Source organism: Nomascus leucogenys, chromosome 2 (assembly GCF_006542625.1).
Source record: "Nomascus leucogenys isolate Asia chromosome 2, Asia_NLE_v1, whole genome shotgun sequence".
Lineage (NCBI taxonomy): Eukaryota > Metazoa > Chordata > Mammalia > Primates > Hylobatidae > Nomascus > Nomascus leucogenys.
The window spans coordinates 64,853,237-64,877,926 of NC_044382.1; the positions used below are offsets into that span (position 1 = coordinate 64,853,237).

Here is a 24,690-nt window from a genome sequence, read left to right on the forward strand (position 1 = left end):
CCTCCAGCTGCATTCAACCAAGGGGAAGCACTGCTGGGACCTGGAGGGTGAGAGGAAGAGAGAAGCCAGGGTGTTTCCCGCTTTCCGTCTGCCTCTGATGGAATTCGCAGCAGCAGCTGTTTTCTCTGTGGCTCCAGTTCCCACCGGATAGACCTGCCATTAGTCCTTTATTTTCTGCTGTCCCCTGCTCCCATATCTACCCCTCCTTTATCTCTGCAGCTCAGGGGTTCAGCTTATCTTGCTATTGTTACCATCTTGGCTGCCTCACAACCCCATGTTTGGCTTATGTCCTCTATCATTGGTAGCCAATTCCCTGTATTCAATTCCTTCTGTTTTAAATGCTAAGACTATTTGACTGATGCACCTTTGCTGTATCACCAGTCACTGTATTGGCATTCATCCATTTACTTCTCTGCTTCCCTAATGAAACTATGAACTTGCAGAGGGCAGGACCTCTGTCTTACCAATTTTTGATACCTCTCCCCCTGCCAGAGTCTTCCTCTCCCATCTATTCTGTCCAGGGCCTTGTACATAGGACACTTACATCAAATGTCTGTTGGTTGAATGAATAAATGATAGACAAAACTGGCTTTTCAGGAGCTTATAAATTGACAGGTAGAGATTTCCTTCTATTTCCTTGACATAACCTACAGGAACCTGTTCTTTCTTACATAGCACTTTTCACAGTGTGTAATTGTATAGCTATCTGCATGCTTATTTGATTAATGTATGCCTTTTCTCCCCAACTACAAGGAGCAAAGTGTGGAGCAGTTTCCTTAGGTCTGCATTATCCCAGCATGGTGCTTAGCACATAGAAAGTACTTGTGAGATCCATGTTAAATGGAGAACCCACGTAGACCTTTAGGAGCCAACAGGTGGAAGCAACCCAAGAGTTCATCAACAGGTGAACAGATAAACAACATGTGGTATAGACATACAATGGGATGCTTTTAGGCCTTAAAAGGAAGGAAATTCTAATACATGCTGCAACGTGAATGAATCTTGAGGACATTAGGAAAGCCTAAATCAAAATCGCAGTATCACCTCACACATATTAGGATGGCTACTATTAAAAAAAGATAGTATTGGGAAGGATGTGGAGAAGTTAGAACCCTTGTGCACTGCAGGTGGGAATGTGAAATCATGCAGCTGCTGTGGAAAACACTATGGCATTTTCTCAAAAATTTAAACATAGAATTACCATATGATCCAGCAATTCCACTTCTGGGCATATACCTCAAAGAACTGAAAGCAGAAACCCAAGCAGATATTTGTACAACAGTGTTCATAGCAGCATTATTCACCGTAACCAAAAGGTGGAAACAACCCAAATATCTGTTAATGAATGAATGGATAAACAAAGTGTGATATCTACATAGGAGGAAACTTTATTCAGCCTTAAAAAAGAATGAAGTTCTGTAACATGCTGCGACACAACTGAACCTTGAGGACATTATGCTAAGTGAAATAAACCAGATGTGAAAGAAGAAATAATGCACGATTCCACTTATACGAGCTTCGTAGAGTAGTCGAATTCAGGGAGACAAGAAGTTGCTGGGTGCGGTGACTCACGCCTCTGATTCCAGCACTTTGGGAGGCTGAGGCAGGCAGATCACTGGAGGTCAGGAGTTTGAAACCAGCCTGGTCAACATGGTGAAATCCTGTCTCTATTAAAAACACAAAAATTAGCCAGGCATGGTGGTGGGCTACTGTAGTTCTAGCTACTCGGGAAGTTGAGGCAGGATAATTGCTTGAACCCAGGAGGCAGAAGCTGCAGTGAGCTGAGATTGAGCCACCGCACTCCAGCCTGGGCAGCAGAGTGAAACTTCATCTTAAAGAAAAAAAAAAAAAGAAGAAGAAGTAGAATAGTGTTTGCTGGGTAACGTGGGGAGGGGAAAATAGTGAATTATTATTTAATAGGTACAGTTTCCATTTGAGAAGATTAAAAAAGTTGTGGAGATATATGGTGGTGATGGTTGTACAGCATTACGTATGTACTTAATGCCACTAGCTTTATGCTTAAAAATGGTTAAAATGATAACATTTATGTTATATATAATTTATCACAAAGGAAAAAAATGAAGACTAGAATACAATTCTCTAGATTTGCAAACTTCCAGAATGTATTTTTGAAGGCACATGGGCTTTTTTAAAAACCAGATTCTGATTGACTAGCTAAAAATCATCATGTTGATTGGTTTTGCTTCAAATCAAAACCAATTAAATTCGAGAGTCAGAAACACCAGGCAGACACTATTTCCTCAAGACCTCTCAAGACCCTCCTTATTCTGACGTGGATGGATGAAACAGCCCTGAGTTCTGGCCCGCATGCCGAGTCGACATCTTATAGCCCCGCATGCCACTGGGACACAATCAATATTGTCAGTGCTTGTGCGAGCAGCTCTTAATACCAGAAGCCGAGGAGGCAGGTGGATAATTTTGCAGTGAGGGAGGAGGAAAGCAGGCCGACCAGGTATCTGTTACTCAGAAAGAGATGAAAGAAGAATCAGCAGGCCTTTTTCTAAGCTGAAAACAGCCTGCATAAGCTGATCATGGGACGGCCAGCTGGGCAGCAGAAACTTCTTCCATTATGGTTGACCAGATAGGGAAATCTTCTCTGGGCTGCTTGTGTTAATAGATTGTTAATGACTGATGCAGGGAGTGCCTTTTATGCCACCAAAGGAAAGGCAGAAACAGGGCACTGACTTTGGCTCGGATGACTACACGAGCACTTGTTCCCTTGCAAAGACAGAATTTTAAAACATTTATGGTAGCTGAGCTTGAGCCAGGCTCCAAACAGCTCATGGAGGAATGAAACGATCTTGTCTGGTGTTTGCCTTCCTTTGTTCTTTCACTCAGACATTAAAAATACAGCAGCCTAAAAGGAGAAAATAAATTTCAAAGATCCTCCTAGATGTCAGGCGCAAAGAGGAGGTAAGATGTGGGGTGAGTTTGCTAAACAGGTAAAGCAACTGGATAGGAGATGCGCAGTAGATTCTTTGGAGACAAGGACTTAACTCTGTCTTGGCTCCTCAAAGTCTCCTTGGAGAATTTCTCACACATGGGCCTGGTGCACCTGCTGCCCTGTTCCCTGGGTTAGGGGCTTTTGCAGAACATTTCAGAGAGATGCTGAGTTTTTCTTAAAAAACAGCTTTTCTCTATATTCTTGGCCCAGCTAAGCTGATTATTTTAGAAAGTGACATGGCTTGAATACTTAAAAACAATAAGCATATTTATTAACGCATCCTATAAATACAGAAAAGCACATAAAGCATAAATGTGCACTTTTCTACATTATGTTCTTATATGTATATGTTCGCCAATTGAGTGCTCCACCTGCATCAATAAACCTAACACTGGGTTGAGCATGCTGTGTTCAAAGGACCAAAATTATTTCTTTGGAACTCTCTTTCCATTGCAGATCAGATTCTCACATACTTTGATAATGGCTAATAACTACAATGACTGTAGCCTTTATCTTTTAAATGACAGGATTTTAGAGTATCTATATAAACCCCTTTGAGATGTGAAATACCTTTGAGAGTGAAAATGTACAACAGCCATAAATTGGAATTGTCCCAGAAAGCTGGGATGTATGTTCACCCTACCAATAACAAATAACAGTAGACATTGATCAAGCATCGAATGTTCTTGATTCTCCGTTTGCCACTGTCTCAACCCATCCACTCTGCACCCCACTCTTCCTGCTCTGTGCTCTAGGAGGTGAACTCCTGCGGACTGCACCTCTGGCTCCCTTGCCCTTGGATTCAGCCAATGGGAGGCCTAGCACCTCTTTATCCACACCATCTCATGGAGTTCTTACAACAGTCCATGAAACAGTTACTATTGTTATCCCCATTTTGTAGATAAGGAAACTGAGGGACAGGGAGATTTAGTCATTCATTCTCTAAAATGCACAGCTAGACGGTAGTGGAATAAGATCTTATAGAAGTGACTGGAATCTGGGGACATTGAGGTGAGTCTTGCTTAAAACCATTCTCAACCTAATGACTTGGGAGCCTCTGACCACATCCCAGGGTAACCAGGTATCTCCAGCAGTTCTGTGCAAACCCTGAGGCTCAGAGAAGAAACTCATAAGCACAAGACTCAAGTGGGCTTTCTTCAGGCAAATAAGGCACAGACTGTCTATATGTTTCTCTTTTTTTGTGAGTTGTTGCCTTAATATTGTAGACCAATATGGTTCCCAGACCTGATGCATCAGCGTTGCCTGGGAACTTATTAAAAATGCAAAATCCTGGGCCCTACCCCAGACCTACTAAATCATATTCTCTGTGATGGGGCCCAGCAATATGTGTTTTAACAGGGATTAACCGAGCCCTCTAGGGGAAGCTGATGCTCTGGCTCCTGGGCTCTTGTGGCTTCTGTGCTGAAGCCTGGCACTATCTGGCTGGAGTTCTTTGGGATTTCCCAAAGTCTTCTTTGTCTGATGGGATTGAGAACAGAAGAGAAGATGACATGAAAACCCCAGCTCCCCTTCCTCCCTGACTCCCCTGTGGGCCTCCTCTCTATTTGTGCAGCTGTTATAATCATTGAAACAGTTGTTCATGAATATTTCAGGGCTGCTGACAAATCCTGAGCCTGATTAGCAAGGCACAGAGGCAGGAACCCCAGAACCGGCTGACGATACAGCCTCTTGCTAATCCTAATGGGGCCTCCAGATCAGGAAGAAGGAGGCCTTGGTAAACATGGAGCCCATATCTGATGGAGGGAAGAGTCTATGCCTGACTTTCTCCATGCTGAGAAGCTTCTACGGGAGGAGTTATGGAAACATTATTAACATTGTGCTATATGTGAGGTTCTGTTACTTTGTAATAGGCAGCTGAAACTACATTAAGAGAGAAACAAAAGAAGTTTATTAGAGGGTATATTAATTTGAGTTCAGTCAGATAAATAGAACCAGCAGAAGATATATGTTAACAGGTGTATGGCAAGGAATTGGCTTATGTAATGTGGAGCTAGCTGGGCAAGTCCTAAATCTGTAGGACAGGCTTTCTGGAAGGGCAGGTTGGAAGTCTTGGGCATGGGCTGAACTGCTGCCCACAGGTAGAATTTCTTCTTCTGGCCTTTCACCTGATTAAATCAGGCCCAGTCAGATTATTCAGGATGATCACCCTTACTTAAAGTCAACTGATTAGGAGCGTTAATCACATCTACGAAATACCTTCACAGTAACAACTAGATTAGTGCTTAATTAAATAACTAGGGACTACGGCCAAGCCAAGTTGACACATAAAATTGACCATCACAGAGGGGCATGGAGTGGTTCCAAACATATAGAAAAAGCCACATTGGGAGAATCAAGGACTATTCTGGAAGGTCAATTAGCAAAAGCACTTGGAATGCTCCTTCTGGGAGCCATATTTAGGGAGAATTATTGCAACCAATTTAGACCTCATGTCACTTCTGCTCAAAGTTACAGTTCCTGAGCTTATATGATACCTGCAATTCAATCACCAAAACCACAGTATCCTTCACTCTTCCCCATTTCATATACGTATTCCCCCCCTCACAGTGAGAATAAATATAAATTGATATATTTATTCATTTGCCCTATCCTACAATATATGCAAAATAAGTTTCAGAGTTACTACATCAATATTCCTATTAACAAAAAATACCCTCAGTAAAGTTCAGAATTTCTTTATATGCTTTTTGTTCTTCGACAGTATCCCACTGTAAGTGGACAGTCAGTATATTGTGTTCAAAAGATGCTAGAATTACTTGTTGTGTGGGTTTATGGTTATATTATAATTGTGGTTTACAGTTCAATTCATTCTTTTCTGTTTGTGTTTGGTGTTAGGATTGACTTTCTGTATTCTTTTAAATTTACTGTTATTCTTTTAAAATATTTACAAAATTCAAATATCTAAGCCCTATTTAAGAGGAAACAAGCAGTGAAGTTTCCTTCCAATCCCTTTCCACTTTTCCTTTTTCCTATGTACCCCTTATAGGAAACTATTTTCATTCATTTTTGTTTGATCTTTCCTGGGTTTCTTTTTATAAAAATAAGTAAATACTATATATACTCTTACTTGCCCTTCTTTCTTACACAAATGGTAGCATATTTTATACATGTTTAATTTTTTTTTGGTGGAGACAGGGTCTCATTATGTTGACCAGGCTGGTCTCCAACTCTTAGCCTCAAGCGATTCTCCCACCTCAGCCTCCCAAAGTGCCGGGATTACAGGCATGAGCCACCATACCCAGCCTTAAGACTTTTAATTGTGGTTAAAGAAAAGAAAGAATACATATTATAAAACAGCTTCATAACCAGTTTTAAGTATTTAATTTAGTAGTGTTAAGTATACTCACATTGTTGTGCAACAGATCTTTAGAACTTTTTCATCTTGCAAAACAAAAACTCTATACCCATTTAAAAAACAACTTTACATTTTCCCTCTTCTTCCAGCCCATGGAAACCAGCACACTACTTATTGTTTCTCTGACTTTGACCACTTTAGATAATGCCTCACATAAGTGGAATCATACAGTATTTCTCTTTTTATGACCAGCTTATTTCGCTTTGCATCATGTCCTTAAGGTCACATATACATTTGTTTGTACTTTACTTTGTTACTTAAAAATAGTTTCTGGAAGTCACTCCATATTGGTTAAGCAAGATCTCTCTCATTCGCTGATGTGGTTGTATAGTACTCTGCTGTATGGTTATATAATGATTTATTCAACCAGTCCTCTGTGGATAGGCATTTAGGTTGTTTTCAATGTTTTACTATAACAAAAATGTTATGGCGAAGAACCTCATGCATGTGTTATTTATATTTGTAAAGATATATTTCCTGGGTAGATTTCTAGAAATGGGATGGCTGTGTCCAAGGGTAGAGGTATAAGCAGTCTTGTTAAATATTGCCAAATCCCCTCCCTAGGAGGCATGCTGTCTTCCATTCCCTCCAGCAATCCGGGAGAGCCCCTGTAGCATCTCCAGTAAAGTATGTCCATAAGCTTTTGAATTTTTGCTTAAGTGATTGGTGAGCTATGCTGTCTAGGTCTAATTTGTGTGTATGTTACTATGAGTTCAACTGAACATCTTTTTATGTGTTTAAAGACTATTTGCATATCTTTTTGTTGTGAAGGATGAAATGGATTTCCCCATTTTGAGATTTTCGTCTTTGTCTCTCTTTCAGAGACCACACTCTTGACAACTATACTTGTTATAAATAGAAAATAACATAAAGAAGTTTGATGTTTTAAGTCATTGTTTATTTTTTTCTGTACAGTATCCAACACTTTCCTTCCTAAAAGCATCAGAATCTTTCCTCTGGGGAATGTCCCATTGTGTGGACAGTCCAAATCCACCTTTTCTTTCCCTACCTGGGCCATGGTAGTGCTGAATACAATTAGACCTAGGCAGTCAGGCACATCTCCCAGACTCTGAGTCTTGAGCATGAGGTTCTAGGACACAAGGAGATCAGTTGACACCATCACTACCTGAAGTGATGGTGTGAAGTTCTTCCTTCAGCTGTGCCAGAAAGCCCTGGGAGGGTTTTGCAGTGCAGCTGTCCTGGAACTGCTGGATACCTGCTGGTTCCCAGTCTGCTCTTTCTGGCTCTGGTTGAGGCTCTAAGCCCCAGCAACTTTCCAGGTAACTAATAGCTTCTGTTTACTCTCTGCAGAGTCAGTTTCTCTTGCTTACTCTTTGTGGTGATTAATTTCATGTGTCAACTTGATTGGGCTAAGGAATGCCCAGATAGCTGGTAAAATATAATTCTTGGGAGTGCCTGTGAGGGTGTTTCCAGAAGCGATCAGCATTTGAATTATAGACTGAGTAAAGTAGAGCTGTCCTCACCAATGTGCGTGGGAATCATTCAATCTGTTGAGGGCCCAAATAGAACAAAAAGGCAGAGGAAGGGTGGATTTGCTCTCTGCTTGAGGTGGAACATCCATCTTCTCCTGCTCCTGAACTTTGGCACTCCTGGTTCTCAGTCCTTCAGACTTGGACTGGGACTTACACTACTGGCTCTCCTGGGTCTCGAGACTTTGGGTTTGAGCTGGAACTACACCATTAGCTTTCATCTTTCAGAAAGTAGATAATGAGACTTCTCAGCTTTTGTAGTTGTGTTCACCAACCCCTCATAATAAATCTTTTTATATATCTATATATATCCATGTGGTTCTGCTTCTCTGGAGAATCCTAATACACTCTCAAACATCCAAATTCATTTTTTTCATTTGACAATAATTATTGAGCCCCTACTAAGGCACTGTTCTGGATGTGAGAAATATAGCTATGAAAAAACAGAAAAATCCCTGCCTTCCTGCAGCTTATGGTCTAGTAGGGAAGAGAGACAATACGGAAGAGAAGTAAGGAAGAGATACAGAACACTGAAAGTGGTAAGGGCTTTGGAGAAAAGTGAAGTAGAGAAAAGGGACAGGAAGTGGTGTGAGTGGGTAGCGATTTTAAAGAAGGTAGTTGGGGAAAGGCACACTGAGAAGTTGACTACTGAGTGAAGATTTGAAGGAGATGAGGACTCAAGTCATACAGATAACTGGGAGTAGAAGATTCAGGCTGGGCACAGTGGCTCACAACTGTAATCCCAGCACATAGGGAGGCCAAGAGGCCAAGGTGGGAGGATCGCTTGAGGTAAGACGTTCAAGACCAGCCTGGTGAACATACTGGGACCTCATCTCCACCAAAAAAAAAAAAAAAAAAAAAAATTAAAAAAAATAGCCAGGCACGATAGCACACCCCTGTAGTCCTAGCTACCCAAGAGGCTGAGGCTGGAGGATCACTTGAGCCCATGAGGTCAAGGCTGCAGTGAGTTATGAGCGTACTACTGCACTCCAGCCAGGGCAACAGAGGGAGACCCTGTCTCAAAAACAAAAAACAAGCAAATTAAAAAAAAAAAAGATTCAGGCAGAGGGATAGAAGGGGCACTGGCATTGTAATAAGGATGTGCCTGGTATGTTTGAAGCCATCCATGGGCTTAGAGGTGAGCAAACATGGGGAAGGTCAGAGATGAGGGCCAAGAAGTAAGGGTGGGGTAGGACCCAACTGTACAGGGTCCTACAGATCATTGTAAAGACTTGGGATTTTTCTCTGAGGGACATGGGAACCATGGAAGATTCCTGAGCAGAGGAGTGGCATGACAAGACTTATTTAACAGAACCCCTCTGGCTCCTGAGTCCAGAATACATTGTAGGATGCAAGGAAGGAAGGCCAATGAGGAAACAGAAGTGATGTAGTAATCACAGAAATTATGATGCTTTAGACCTTGGTGGTACTAGGGAGTAGCTGCGATGAAAAGATATTTTAAAAGTTTCTCCATGTCTCACCTATAATAGCATCATTTTTACTTACTGTGGTCTATGTGCTATACTTGCAGAACCCCTGTACTCTACAATAAAGATTTAAATTTCATGCCACAGACTAGAAATGCTACTGAGTTCGAAAGAGAGGTGATCGTTGAGGGTGGGTTGGCTCAGATTATCTTATTTGTCCTCACAGCAACAGGCAGAATGGAAATATCGTTTTAATGGTGCAGAGGAGCAAATGGAGATTTTGGCTCTAGTGGGGGAATCAGATAAAAAAAAAAGTAAATCAATGAGAAAATGGCCAGTTGTCATACAGGATATAAGGAAAAAGAAAATAAGACTGAGATAGGAATTGGAAGAATGGGAAAAATCTAAGAATGTCTCTATTCTAAAGGAAGAGAAAGAGCCAGCTATGTGAAGAATAAAACGGAGGAGGTGCATCAGGCAGTGGGAACAGCATGTACCAAGGCCCTGAGGCAGGATTATGGGGGCTATGCTGGAAGAACTGCTGGAAGGAGTTTGGATTTTACTCTAACCAGCTCCCTCTGTTCCTCGCCTATTTCACATGCATATGCATGTGCTGTGTTTAGCTCCAGTTCAGCTGTTTTGTTCTTTGGGGTAGAATGTGGAGCCATTTCTTAATTGCTCTATATTTAGCTTTGTTTAAAAATCTATAATTTAAAAACCACCAAGGGCTGCGTTGGTAATTCAGCTTCCATGGTCCATTTAATCTTTGGACTTCACTGCTGAGCCAGCCCACCAAGGTGACAGCGTGTGCCAGTCATGATGGAAGTGTTTGTTAGCAGAACATCTGCTCCCCCAAAGCTGGCCTGGGTCCAGTTACTGAACCCCAGAGCTAATCCCAGGGCCCCTTGGTTTAGTTTCCTACAAAGGGAGGCTGGAGAACTGAACAGCTGGGGCATGGTGGAAGGGAGGTGGCGAATGCCATCTTGAGTCCTGCGTCAACTCAAGTCTGTGCTGTGCTATTTACATGCCATATCACTTCCTCTCTCCGGACCTCAGTTTCCTCACTTGTCCAGTGGATTGGATCATGTCAGATCCTAGATCTAGGGGGACATTTTTATTCATTGTGAATAGAACTATCTATTAGCACAAGCACTTGTGGGGTCATTTGACAATATCTACCACAATTTAAATGACACTGATCCAGCAGTTCCACCTCTAAGAATTTTTCTTCCAGATGCATCCACACAATTGTACAGATAAGCAGGCACAAGGAATTCATATTAGCACTGTTTGTGATTGCAAAGTATTAGAAACAACCTAAATGTTCATCAGTAGAAAATTGGTTATATAAATTATGGTGCATCCACACAAAGGAATACTATGCAGCCTTTGGAAAGAATAAGACAGATCTCTATGTATGGATAAGATATGATGCCTAAAATATATTATGTCAAATGCAAAATATTGTGCGCATTTTTGTACTTTAAAAAGGTGATGCTATAATATGCATACATATGCATATTGTATGTCTAGAAAGAGACACAGGAAACAGAACAGTGATTGTCCTGGGAGACTGCAGGTCAGGGTGAGAGGGCACCTTCTTTTTCACTATTTATTTCTTTTATACTATTTGTAGTTCTTTCTGCACACATCAGTTTCATAGCCAAAAATTAAATAGATTTTCTTAAATGTTCTAAATGCCTATGGAATCAGATAGGTAACATAAGGGACTTTATATTTCGGGAATGCACTGAGTACAGAGCCACAGGGAGCCATGGGGACTTTGGTGAGTTGGAGTGCTCAAGTTCACTCAGTGGGACAGCTGTCACTCAACCCCACTTAACTGTGACCACGGAGCAAGTGGCCAAGGTGGCCAGAGCTGACTTCTCCAGAGAAAGAGAAATTCATATTTTAATACAACTCTTCTGATGCTTGAGTGTTGGTAACAACACTTATAAACAAAACACTCTGTGGGTCACAAAAATCTGGAGTCACTGTTTGCTCCTCGTACAGTTTGTAGCTGCTGAGTTTTTTCCTTTCAGCTGTAAGGATCCTTTGCCTGGGAAACATACAAATATTACAGGCACTTTAGCACAGGCACAAGGGGTCTTTTTCAGATTGGTATGGGTTGGAACAGATGACTCTGCCAATGGTGACTGTGGCCAGTGGGGCAAAGTGATGACTCCATACCTGCCGCCATGGTGAGTAGAAAAAGCTCTAGTCTTGCATAAGCATGTGATGCCTGGCCTGAGGCCTGTCTTGAGCACTTTGAAAATGGCAGAGCGAGGATACGCATTGCCATGGGGACACAAGACCTGAGCAGCCATCCTCGCCTCAGCCAGCCCTTGCAGGGTTTTCAGTCCCAAAGCGGCAGTTCAGTAAAGCCAATGACATGCACATTCAGATCTAAATTCTACCCCAACAAAGTCACCTCCCCTCAATGGGTAGACACCCAGGCCCGTTATCAAACACACATCCTGGAACATACTAGAAAGGAATGCTGTTTATTAAGAGCTGTGTTTGAGCCCAGGATGAGGTTATTTTCTACCACACTGAAATGACTTGACACAGACAAAAGAAAATGTTTGAAACAGAATAGTAAGGAAAATGTCTACAACAAAAGAAAAATTTCTTAGAGAATGCCTGTCTTTGCTACTAGTATCAATACACTTTTACTGTCTACACTTATACAACGGTGAGTAAATAGGAGCCTTCTAATGTGTTGAAGTTATGAGCCAGACAAGAAAGATGTTAGAATTGAACAGGCAATAAATAATGTATTAAAAAGCAATTATTTCCCTCCGTCTAATGGTTAGTAGTTGCCTGTTTCCCCTTGAATGAATCTGTTTCTTAAACTATAGATCACTCACAAAAATAAAAACAATAAAGCTGGCCTTTCTATGTCAAAAGCCTGATTACGGAGGAAGCATGGCCCGGTTGGCCAGGCTGCATGCTGCTGGTCAGCAGATCCCGGGAAGGCGATTATCTAGACACACAAGATGCTTCTGAACAATCTGGAAAGAGAGGCCTCAAAGACACAATTGAAAGGTGATTGGAGAGGTGGACGGCATCAGCCCTGTGAGGGAGATCATTGTAGCGTTTCCCCAGTTACAGGCCTGGCTGCAAGACAGAGTTCTTTGTATAAAACACTCACATGCAAATCAACACCGGAGCTTGAAAGTCCCTGTGGGGCTGATTGAGATGCTTCTGTACCTCAGCAAAACCTTGAGGGGGAGATGGCGCTCCATCTCACAGCGCTAATGAATTCACAATAGGGCATCTCTGAGCTTCTCCTCTCCTTTGCCTGCCTCTCCTATCTCCCTGTCCAGCCCGTCCTTGGTAGAATCAGAGCAGGAGCTGTTAATGGGTGAGGGCCAGACTCTATGTGCGAGGCTCTGGGCTAGGAGCTCTCAGACATTACCTCTTTCCAATCTCAAATCAACCAAACCAAGGAAGAAATAAAGATTCAGAAACAGAAAGAGGCCGCTTCAGGATTTGAACCCAGGACTCTCTACCTCCAATGCCCAAGTTCTTTCCACAAGCTCCCAACACCCTCTTTCCCCTCCTATCTCTGCCAGTATCTCTACTCCAACACAGACAGCACTCTCAAACCTCTTCTGGAATATTCCTTAAACCACTTTGCTCATGCCCTTTACCTGGGATCCTCCCCTCCGTCTCTCTCATCCCTTGCATGGCTTTCCATAGCTCTGGGATACTTGCTCTCTCATCTTTACTGGGGAGCAACCTGCCTGATTCTATGGTTCACTGCATGCGTATCTGTACCCCGGCCCAGTAACTTCCCAGAGCACATCTGCAGCAACAGCCCGCTTTCCACAGTTCTTGTTACACGATTACACTTGGCCCAGTGTAAAAATTGGTTGGTTCTGGCCTCAGTTCTAATACTTGTCAACTCTGTGATCTTTGGCTGGCGATCCAATGTTTCCTGGTCTTGCTTTCCTCATTTTGATGGAGTTAACAATCCCTGTCCTAACAGAGGTCTTTGATGAAAACGAGAATAATGAATTGAAAGCAATGTCTTAAACTTGTAAAATTAGTTTTGTCATTATAAATATTTACCTCTTACATTTTCCTCTAGCACATTTTGCCCTTTGAATGTCCTCCTGAAAAGGATACAGAAAAAAGTAGTTTCCCAATTTTGATAGACGGGAAAACAGGAAGCTATAAAAGCTAAGTGATTTACTTAAGGAAAAAGGAAAAACAAACAAAAAAAACAAATAGAACCCTGAGAGGGTCTGTAACTTTATAACTGCTTGCTTTTTCATTAGTTTACAGGGCTTCTTTAACAGCCTATTTTTATTCTCAGATAAATAATGATTTTAACTAATAAATTCAGCCATCTCTTGGTGAGCACCTACTTTGCATCAGAAAGAGATTCAAAGACCCAGATTGGCTTCTGGGTCTTTGGTTTACTAGTTCCAGCCCAAGCAATACAGCTACAGTTAAGGAGGAGGAAGGGTGGGCCAGCGCTTGTCTCTTCATCCCTGCCTTGACACTGGCCAGTGTGGCAACATGAGGACATTCGCTAACTGCCCCTTTTGTCTTGATTTCCACATCTGTTAGAGTCTTTTTCTCATTGGAACGCTCTGAGATCTCAATACTCATAAAGTTCTTAGAACCATGCCTAGCATAAGTAAAGGTTTCATATATATAACTGTTTACTCACCCTACAAATATCTAACAAGTGCCTACAGGCATTGTTTTAGGCATTGGGCATATGACAATGACCAGAACAAAGTCCCTGCCCCATGGGGCTTATGGTCCCTTAGAGGGGGCAGACAATAAACACATACACGAATACAAAAAAGTTAAGTAATTTGGTTAGTTTTTCTTAATAACTGTAATTTTATAGATTATTACATTTTCCATTTGATTTTATTGGCAAAGAATGTGAACACTTACTAGGTCATCGATTTTAGATTTCTATGTGACTTGTCTTCCAAAGATTCCCATTTCCTATCACTGGAAAGCAACTGCCCAAGAGACCACAGTTCTATGTTAGCCTAGAACTGAAATCATTTAGGTTTTAGATACTAAATGGTATAAACTTAGGATTTGCTTTAATTAGGACTTGAAAACTCAAATGCTTGCTGAGGTTAGGTGGGTATCAATGAGGGCAGTTGTCTGGAATGGGGATGGGGATATGGCTGCCCCATGAGGATGTGGCCCCAGTATGGACAGATTGTCCGGTATGTTTTGGGACAGGGCGATCCAGTATTTTTGTATGAGATTTTCTTATTTTTGTTCAGTGGCAACAAATTCACCTTTAAAAACGAAACTGTTGAACTGGGCCAAGTGTGGATTAAACAAAACCCTCCCGTAGGCCAAGCTTAGCCTGAGAACTACCCGTTGGCAAAGATCATTGCTTTCTATCATTGCATGTAATTTTCAACCTTGTCCTAAACTCCCCTGGCTTTTGAAGACGCTATGATTTTTCTTCCTTTTGTCTGTTTCTTTTTCCAGTATCATCAGTGGCAATAGTCCTTGTAGACAGATTTTCTGTGCTCAACCATTGCATCATGGGAGAGCCAAGAGAACTTGGGAGGCTGAATTCTTTCTATGGCAACCATCGACTGCTTTTGGGTGGACCTCAGAGTCCATTAGAAGGTGGGAAAAAATAATTGGTTCTTGCTCTCCCAACTTTAATAATCACTGACTCTTTGTACTTTCCATCTTTCTGGTGATGTTTGTTTTCTTTGCATATTAATATGTCCCTGAGCAGAATGCTTAAATCCGAAAGGGAGCAAGTGTGGGTAGTGGAAGGAACATATAGCCACATTCTTAGTCTGCCCAGCAATATACACACGAAACTGGAGCCCCGCAGGCCTCCTCTGCATACTCCAGACATCTGGATACTTTGGCTCTTTGTTTTCCAAAGAGTACAGGATTAGAGTAACTGGTCACCCCGTACCAGACTATAATCAACTGCACGGCCAAGCCCGGCTCAATTCTGCATCAATGGTGAGTGACCAGCAGAGAATTTGCTGCCAGGCCTGTATGTGAGTGTGAGTGAGTCTAGTCTGTTCTCAGAGCCAACCAAGGCAGCTTTGAATAGTAATAAGCATTTTAGAGCTTTGCACTCTGGCCTTCACTAAATGGAATTCAGAGGTGATGAGTTTGTATTTTTGGTGTCTATACTTGCCAATAGCCTTTCATGCAAATTCACAAAATACCACCACCTCTTAAGGCAGTGGTTCTGAAATTTGAGCATACATCAGAATCACCTGGAAGACTTTAAAATCCAGGTTTCCAGCCCTGCCTCCTGATTTTGATTAAAGAGGTCTAGGATAGGGCCCAGAATTTCTGTTTCTCGTGAGTTCCCAGATGATACTGATGTTGCTGGTCCAGGGACCACACTTTGAGAACCACTGTTCTAAGGAATTGGCAAAGAGGTGTCTACATCAGGAAATACTTGTTTTTACATTACATTTGTTCCTTGAACAATGCAGGAATTAGGGGCACTGACCACCCATGCAGTTGAAGATCAGTGTATAACTTTTGACTCCCCAAAAACTCAACTAGTGCTGACTGGAAGGCTTACAGATAACATCAACAGCCAATTAACACATATTTTGCATGTATATGTATTATATGCTGTATTTTTAAAATAAAGCAACGTACAGAAAAGAAAATGTTATTAAGAATCATAAGGAAGAGAAATATATTTATTATTCATTAAGTGAAAGTGGATCATCATAAAGATCTTCATTCTCATCTTCACATTGAGTAGGCTGAGGAGGAGGAAGAGGAGGAAGAGGAGGAAGAGGAGGGGTTGGTCTTGCTGTCTCGGGGGTGGCACAGGTAGAAGAAAATCCGCATAGTCATGCAGCTGCACAGTTCAAACCTGTGTTGTTCAATGGTCAAATGTACCTATTGCTCTTAATGGCATTCAGAGGCAGCAGATCCTAGTGGAAATGGAGTCGGGAAAATCTGGCTTCCAGCCCTGACAGTGCATCAATGGCTCTGTGGTCTTGGGAGAGCTCTGAGACACTGAACCATAGTTTTCCCACCTGGAAACTGAAAATTATAATTCCAGGCTTACTTTTCTCACAAGAGTGTAGGGAGACTCCAGTGATCTTGGGTGCACATGTGCTTTGCAAACCTAAGACCCTCCACACAGACCTGAGGGATCTTGGGAGTTTATTTTCTAGTCTCTTCTTCCTTTTTTTTTCTTTTTTTGAGATGGAGTCTCACTCTGTTTCCCAGGCTGGAGTGCAGTGGTGTTGTCTTGGCTTACTGCAATCTCCTCCTCCCAGTTCAATTGATTCTCCTGCCTCAGCCTCCCAAGTAGCTGGATTTACAGTCATGAGCTACAGCACCTGGCTAATTTTTGTACTTTTAGTAGAGACAGGGTTTCACCATGTTGGCCAGGCTGGTCTCGAACTCCTGACCTGAAAAGATCTGCATGCCTCAGCCTCCCAAAGTGCTGGGATTATAGGCATGAGTCGCTGCACCCGGCTTCTTCTTGCTTTTTACTCTGATGAATTCTCTGCTATAAGATTATTTTAAGGTGAAAGACCCTGAGGATGTAAGATCAAGAGACTCATTTTCATAAAGAGTTACTCTTTTTTGAAGGGACAATGTTATAACTACCCCAGTCTCTGATAACTCTTCCAGCCTGAGAAATGGATTTACCTACTGTAGTAGGCAAAGCCCTTAAAATAATATCAATTTATAGATGTTCTTAACAGACTGCTTTCCTGTTTGTGTTGGGGACTAGTTTTAAAAATTACATTTTTTTAAAAAAAGATTGTTGACTTGGAGAATAATTTAGCATCAAGGAAGAAATTAGGCCAAGGCAATAAGCAGATGCTAAAATCGTGGAGAGCCACGTGCAGCCTCTTTGAAATGGCTGGAACCTTATTTGCTGAGCACAATCAGGGCTTCCTTCCAGCACAGAGGATGGAAACTCTCCCATCATCGGCTCCTCGATTCCTTCCCTGATTATAAACAGAGATTTCTTTCCTCTGTTGGCCCAGCCCACATCCATGCTGGGCAAAACTAGAAGAATGTTTTCTCTTACATTGCCCAGTCTTCTCTGTAACATCAGCCACTGGGCTGAATTGGCAGAAGGGTGTCTGGAAATCTGACAAGCTGCTACAAATGCTAACAGTAGAAATTAAGATGGTTACCTGGAGCTATAACACATCTGAATGTCCCAAAATCTCAAGTTCTTTCAAGGAAAGACTAGAGAGGGTTTATGATGCAATTTTAAGTTTTATTCAGTTTGTGCCTTAACTGGACACTTGATTTCAAGCATAGTATGTGTCTTTGCATACCTCACATAGCTCAGGAAAATAAAGCATAATGTGGTCTAACATGAGCCATCTATTTAAAAAATCTATAGCCAGATTGATTATTACATAGGTTTAATATCATCCTTCAACTCTCTGCTGTGGAATAGGTCATTTAATTAAAGCTAGGGGAAAAAAATAAAATTTGATTGCTCTTCACATGACTCATGCCACCAAGAGTCCCACATCTACAGCGTTAGCCATTCCATAAATCAAAGATTAGTGATATGACATTTTGTGTTCGAGGAAGTGCAAGAATTCTCAACAGTCTGGAAAGAAGTTGACATGGAAAGAACTGAATTGGAATTGTAGAATCATGGTGTGTTTCAGCCAGAAGAACGTTGGGTTTTAGCAAAAGAATTATGAAACTAAACATCCAAGCTGGAAGGGGCCTTAAAGTCATCCAGTCAATCATAGAGTCCCTTCTACTGTAGAAGCACCTCCCAAACCCAAGGACTTGCTGCTTTCAGGGGTTTTCATTCTTTCTTCTAATTGCTGGGAGCATTAGATAATCACTCTGCTTTAAATATGTGTTCCCATTGTTTCCTAGTTTTATCCTTGGGCGGGGTGGGGGGTCACACAAATAATTCCCAATCCTTCCTCAAGTTGTCATTCCTGTAGATATTTGAAGCCATCTATGCTTTCTACACACCCCTTTTCTTCTCTCATACCTCCTGTGATTTGATGTCCATTTCTCTCACCATCTAATCACTCTGTTCAGATCCATCCATGTCCTTCTTAAACATATGTTGCCTCAAACTGGATGCAACCTTCCTGTGGTTTGATTAATACAATCATGTTCTTTGTTCCAAAGGCTTCCTGTCTATTAATTCATCCTAAGATCACACTGGTTGCTTTGAGAATAAATCATTTACGGTTCCTTTGGTTGTAAGTGATGAACACTCAATTCTAACCAGTTTAAGTAAAAGTGGAAATTTAATAGATCACATAACTGCAAAGTCAGAGATAGAACTTCAGGTATGGCTGGATCCAGGGGTATGAGCAACATCTGCATGAGGTAGGCATCTACATAGGTATTTGCTCAACTTTCTTATGTGTTGGCACCATTCGCAGGCAAGATAAATCTTAGCCATGTCAAGCTTAAATCATCAAGTTTCTAAGTACATGATAACAAGAGAGAATGGGCCTTTGTATTAGTTTGCTAGTGCTGTTGTAACAAGGTACCACACCCTGAGAGACCTACTCAACAGAAATGGATTGTCTTACAGTTCTGGAGGCTGGAGGTCTGAGATCAAGGTTATCAGCAGGGTTGATTTCTTTTGAGGGCTGTGAGGAGGGAGCTGTTTCAGTCTTCACTGGCTACTGGTAATTTATTGGAAGTCTGTGGTATTCCTGGAAGTCTCTGATATTCCTTAGCTTGTAGCAGTATCACCTCAATCTCTGCCTTCATCTTCATATGGCATTCTCTCTGTGTGCATGTCTGTTTTTGTCCAAATTTCCCCTTCTAATAAGGACACCAGTCATATTGGACTAGGGGTCCACCCTACCCCAGTGTGACTTCATCTTAACTAATCCCATGAGCAATGACCCTGTTTCTAAATAAAGTCACATTCTGAAGCAGTGGGGGTCAGGACTTCAACATGTGAATTTTGTGGGGACACAGTCTCAAACCACAACAGCCTCTTTTATGACAGTACTACCATGAACTCCCACGCCTGCATTTCAGGGCTCAAATACATCACATATCCATCCCTGATCTAATCACTGTTATACCAGTTTTTCTCTGGAACCATTAGTAAAGTCAACAAGCCCAAACCACAGGAACTGATGGTGGGGCTGGGGAAAGGAGGTGATGTTAGGAGAAGAAGCATGAATAGATGTCAGACATGCAAAACATGAACAAACCTACACAAGGAAAACTGAGCAATCCAGAACCCATGTCCTGAGCCCTGAGCAACAGCTAAGGCTCCAGAAACAGGAAACGTAAATAATGCACTTGACTCTGTCTCTTTAAAAAGAAATCGTTTGTTAGTTTGTTGTCATGAATCAAACTAGAAAGTTGAGCTGCCAAACTGTTTTTGGTTCTTACAAGGCTTCATGGAAGCCGCTTGGCCCCTGGTAGCTTTGTGTTTTGCATTTATTTCTTTTCATATTGGAAGATTAAAACAATAGCTTCTGGTTATCATCCCACATATTATTGATTAAAATCCTTGCCCGAAGACCTTCCATCTCACTTTTCAGCGTGGTGTGATTTACTTTTCTTTTTACTCCCTGTAACATATGATTAATGCTGATCTCAGGAGTCCCGGTGAGATGAAGCTGGGTGTCAGGTACGATTTGTCAGCTTGGAAGTATAGATTATTTTATGTTTCTCGAACTTTGTGGCCAAGGGAACACAGCTCTTGATTGTTAAATCCATCCACACTCTCCCTGGGCTATGAAATGCCAGAAACACTAAATAGCCCACTTAATACATAACCTCATTCTGTATGCTTGACTATTTTGTTTTTAATTTTTCTTCCCTTTCCCGGCTGCTCACATGAAATGGGATCAAAGAAAAAAATTATCCTCACTGGATTTTGTTAAAATATTAATAGGTTAGGGTTGACTGGCTAAATTGAATATCTTTGCCGATCTCACTTGCATGTTTAACTTGTGCTTAGGAAAATATGTTTCCTAGGTGATAACCTTTTATGTACTAGCCTGACTTCATTGAAATGCATAGAGATAAAAATATGTCACGCTCAGCGGCTATGCTATTCTTGTGTGGCACTGTGATTATTCAGATGGTAATTGGCCCCCACCTGTAGACAGCTCCGATTCTGTAGTCAATCATTTCATTTGATGTTAAAATATGTGAAAGTACAATTATATAATTTACATTACAAATCATGTTGAATGCCAGGGGTCTCTGAACCGCTGACAAATGCAAAGGAATCAAGGGTTGCAGGGAGAGAACTCGGGTCAATAAATGAAGTGAATTACACCGGGCGAGGGGTTCAACTTTTCTTATTTGTGTCCACAACAAGAGCTTTTGTGCATGTGTCATTGAGAGAGCGCCTATGGCCTTCTCTCGGCACCGCAAATGGCAGCTTTTTAGATGCCTTTCTAAGGATGTCTCCCCCTTTCCTTGCAAAGAATTGCTCCTTGTGGCCTCCCATTAGGTAAAGAAGTAAGGACTTGCCGAGGCCAGAAAGGGAAAGCTGATCTATTAAAGCGAAGATGGCATCAATTCTGGAAGGTTGAAGTAGCTGCTGCATGCAGAACCCAACACAGGCGGGGGTGGTAGCCTTGTAAATTAGGCTTGCAAGTTTCCAAACTCCAGATCTCGGCCATCAATCTTGAAACTTGTATGAATAGTGTCAGGAGTCATGGCTGTTATTTATCTAGCTTTTAATGCGTGCCCAGTACTGGGTTAAATATTTTCCATACATTATCCCTTTAACCCTCACAATATCCATGTGAGGTGGGTCTGCTGTCACCCCTTACATATGAAGAAAATAAGCACAAGGGGTTCATGGGGCTTGCCCAAGGCATTTAGTAGGAAGCTGGGAAAGTTGAAGCTGGTGACCGAATCTAGGAAAGTCCTTTTGGTGACCGAGTCTGGGCTTGTGGTCACTCTGTTCTGGATCAGGCATCAGATGCTTAGTGACTACACAGGACCAGGGAAGTGCACGTGACAGAATCTCTCCTTCTGTGGGGTTTACAGGAAAGCAGGTGGGTTGAGGTGGAAGTGGGGATCCTAGGTAAGGGCGACCCAGCTAGGAAACTCACCAGTCATCGGGTTCTCAATGGAGATGGAGTATCCACTGCTGTGATGTAGAGTCCAGCCCTAGGGCTTGCAGATGAGCAGGCTTTCAAGCGCTCCTGTAGGCCAGGAGGGGAAGCATGTTTTTTTCTCCCATGTTTGTATAATACTACCAGCATGGGAGTCATCCAGGCCCTCTCACCCTCTTTCTTTGCCACATTCCACAGCAGCTGGGCTGGGCAGTCCATGGGGCCTCTTGACTTCCAGAGTAAGTGAACTACTGGTCCAGGTACATGAAAGAAAAAGCTCTACTTCCCCTTAAAGTGATTTTGAATACCAAGGGCTGGGTTCATTTTGGATGTGGACACCTGATCCTTGAAATGTGCTAGGAATTCTGCCATGCTGGCTAAGAAGTGCTGCTTTGCTGCCAGTGCCCCTCGCATGGCTATGAGCTGGCTTCTGGGAAACCTCTCCCGGAAGTCCTCGTGAAGAGGACATGATGGACTACATCCCCACAGCAGGTGCCAACCTGAGTCAGTCGCCATCATGATTTCCGCCATGTCGCATCCTCCTCTCCTCCTAATCACTTAGCACAATCATTAAGAGCACAGAGTCTGAAAACAAATGCCTAGGTTCAAATCTCTGCTCTGCTGTCTGCTGGCTGTGAGATCTAGCACAAGTTCATCTCTGTGCCTCAGTTTCCTCATTTGTAAGCAAAATAAACAATAGTGCCTGTCATACAGCCTCATTATAATGATTAAGAGATAAAACACACAGCACTTAGAACAATGCCTGATACATAAGGTTACATGGCAGTGTGAAAAATTATTTTTTTCTTAAATGAGAATTATCTTTTTTACCAGTTATATAATATATGAAGTTAAATTTGTTTATAATAAACCTTAAAATGAACAATATAACTGCTAAATATTGCTTTGAATGCTGTTGATGGGTCCCAAGGGGAATGGATACTGCACTCTGGGAAGCCACGAAGAGTCAAGGTCAAAGCTCTTGCCCTGGCATCCCAAACCCCCCACACGTTGTTCTCCCACAAGCAACTGACCAGGTAATTTATGCTCTGTTGATTTGGATACTTCCAAAAAAAACCAAAAAAAAACCCAAAACCAGTTGTTTTGTTATTTTTTTCCAGAGGCAGCATGGCCTAGCGGTTATGCACACAGACCTAGAGTCAATGACATGGGTTTGAACCCCGGCTCCGTTCCACCTTAGCTGTGGAATATCAGTTACTCCTCCTCTCTGTGTGTCTCAGCTTTCTCAACTATAAAATGGGGATAATAATAGACTCCACCTCATCAGACGGATTGGGACAATTAAAGGAGTTAGTTCATGCTTGGCCAAAGTGAAAGTTCCTTAAATGTGAGCTAATTAGGCACTGGTATTACAGTCACATTTATATGTTAAATAGAAGTCATTAAGCCTGCCTATTAGACCAAAGAATGAAACAGTGGCTTTCACGCCCAGGCTCTGGGACTATTTTAGGAGCTCCAAGCCTCTTCCCCTCCCCCCCCCCCCGACTGGAGACTGCGCTGCAGAGAGCTGGGGATGTGGGGAAGCTGACCCAGGATCGAGCAGGCCATTTCTCCACTCAGTCAGAAAGTCCAGCAGCAGAAATCACCCACTTGGTGAATGAGCCAGACACCGTGGCCAGGGAAAATTTCCCAGACATTTTCCAGATACTCATTTTGAAAGTGAATTGAGACATTATCTTTAATTAAAGTGGCAATCTGCCCCCATGAGTTTCCCTGTCCCTAGATGCTTAAATAATGGCCTCTGTTTGGTTCCCTCTCTGCCTTCTCTTCCTCCTATTAATTTCAAGCCCATCAGAGGGCCAGTTTACTAAATTGGTTTTAATGGAAATTTAGCCAACATGAATAATAATGAAATGTAAAATTATTCCTTAGCTAATGAACAGCCAGCGGCTTTGGGGTTAATTGTTTGCTTCTGGTGTCAGCTTATTTATATTGAAATAGAATTGTAATAGGACTCTAAACTAAAACTGTTTCATCTCCTTGATCATCACTTACCTTAGGGTTTATTCTTTATCATTAGTCATTGTTTAGTAATCGCTCCCACTTTGGATTCACTTGTGAATTAATTAATTACTTAGTTAAACTTGAGCACTTTTTTTTTCTTTAAAAAATAGAAAACATCTTTTCTCACCTTGTTATCTGCAGATGGTACTGTGAAGGAAATATTAACACTAGGTAGTGACAGTGATATTTCCTGCTAGCATTGTGCTTTTATTCTAACAATAGCCACATGCACTGTTTTAGTCATTTCAAGGCTGCTATAACAAATTACTGTAGACTGGGTTGCTTGAAAAAAGCAAACATTTATTTCTCACATTTCTGGAGGCTAAGTCCAAGACTAGGATGCTAGAAGATCTGGTGTCTGGTGAGGGCCTGTGTCCTGATTTGCAGATGGCTGTCTTCTTGTATCCTCATATGGCAGGGAGAGAGAGAATGCGTGCTCTTCTGTCTCTTTGTCTCTTGTCAGGACACTCATCCCACTCATGAGGACTCTGTATGTACATACAATGGAATAGTATTTAGCCTTTAAAAGGAAGGAAATTCTAACACATGTTTCTACATGGTTGACCTTGAGAACATTATGCTAAGTGAAACAAGCCAGTTACAAGAGGACAGATATGGAATGTCTCCACTTGTATTAGGTACTACCCTGGGTCAAATCTGGCAAAACAGAGCAGGTGGACTTTCTTCCAAGAATCTAAGGAGAAATTTCAGTGGCTCTGATGAGATTGCCTGTCCATCTCTGAACCAGTCACAGAAGGCCAGGGAATGTGATGTTACGATTGGCTCCCATGCTTAGAGAATAGGCTGGAATTAACTCAGGTTCACTTCTAGATCCTACTGGAGGCAGAAGTCTCCTCTAGGATATTCGTGTTGAAACATAAGGCCCTCACTAGGGCATCAGTTGGGTCTGAGTTCTCTGGTGGTTGTTCAGCTATTTATGGACTGGACAAGCTGGAATTGAGTATGATTCATTCCACCTAGACCTCCAGGTATGTTTGTCTTAGGACAAATTTGCTGAAGGAATTCCAAGTGGCCTCTGTGAACTCTTCCAACTTCCAATTTCTTAGTCTATTCCTTATATTTGCCTTTCCTTTACAGACTGAAAAATCTACTGCCTGGTTCAGGATTCTGAGAAGGCCCTCCACTGGCCCAGGAGAGATTTAAGTCTGGTCCTGGATTTTCTGCTGACTTCTTGCATGGCTTAGAATGAGGCAATGTGCTCAGTTGCTTTTCTGTTCAATAAAGGTTTGAACGAGATGACTTCCAAAGTTCCCTTTCATCCCTAAGGTTTTATGATGTTATGAATAACCACTTGAGAATCAACTTTAGGACTGATGGCAAAAAGAGGCAGGGCACC

At 42.0% G+C, this 24,690-nt stretch overlaps 1 protein-coding gene across 1 annotated transcript in view; it reads right to left on the bottom strand.

Annotated features, from left to right (window-relative positions):
- The window catches only part of MMP2 (matrix metallopeptidase 2), a 115,966-nt gene extending 94,325 nt beyond the window's left edge, over window positions 1-21,641 (bottom strand). Inside the window, exon 1 of the mRNA XM_030796923.1 lies at window positions 21,306-21,641. The gene's annotated coding sequence lies outside the window, so the exon portion shown is untranslated. The remainder of the gene's footprint in view (window positions 1-21,305) is intronic.
- Window positions 21,642-24,690: the final 3,049 nt, after the last annotated feature.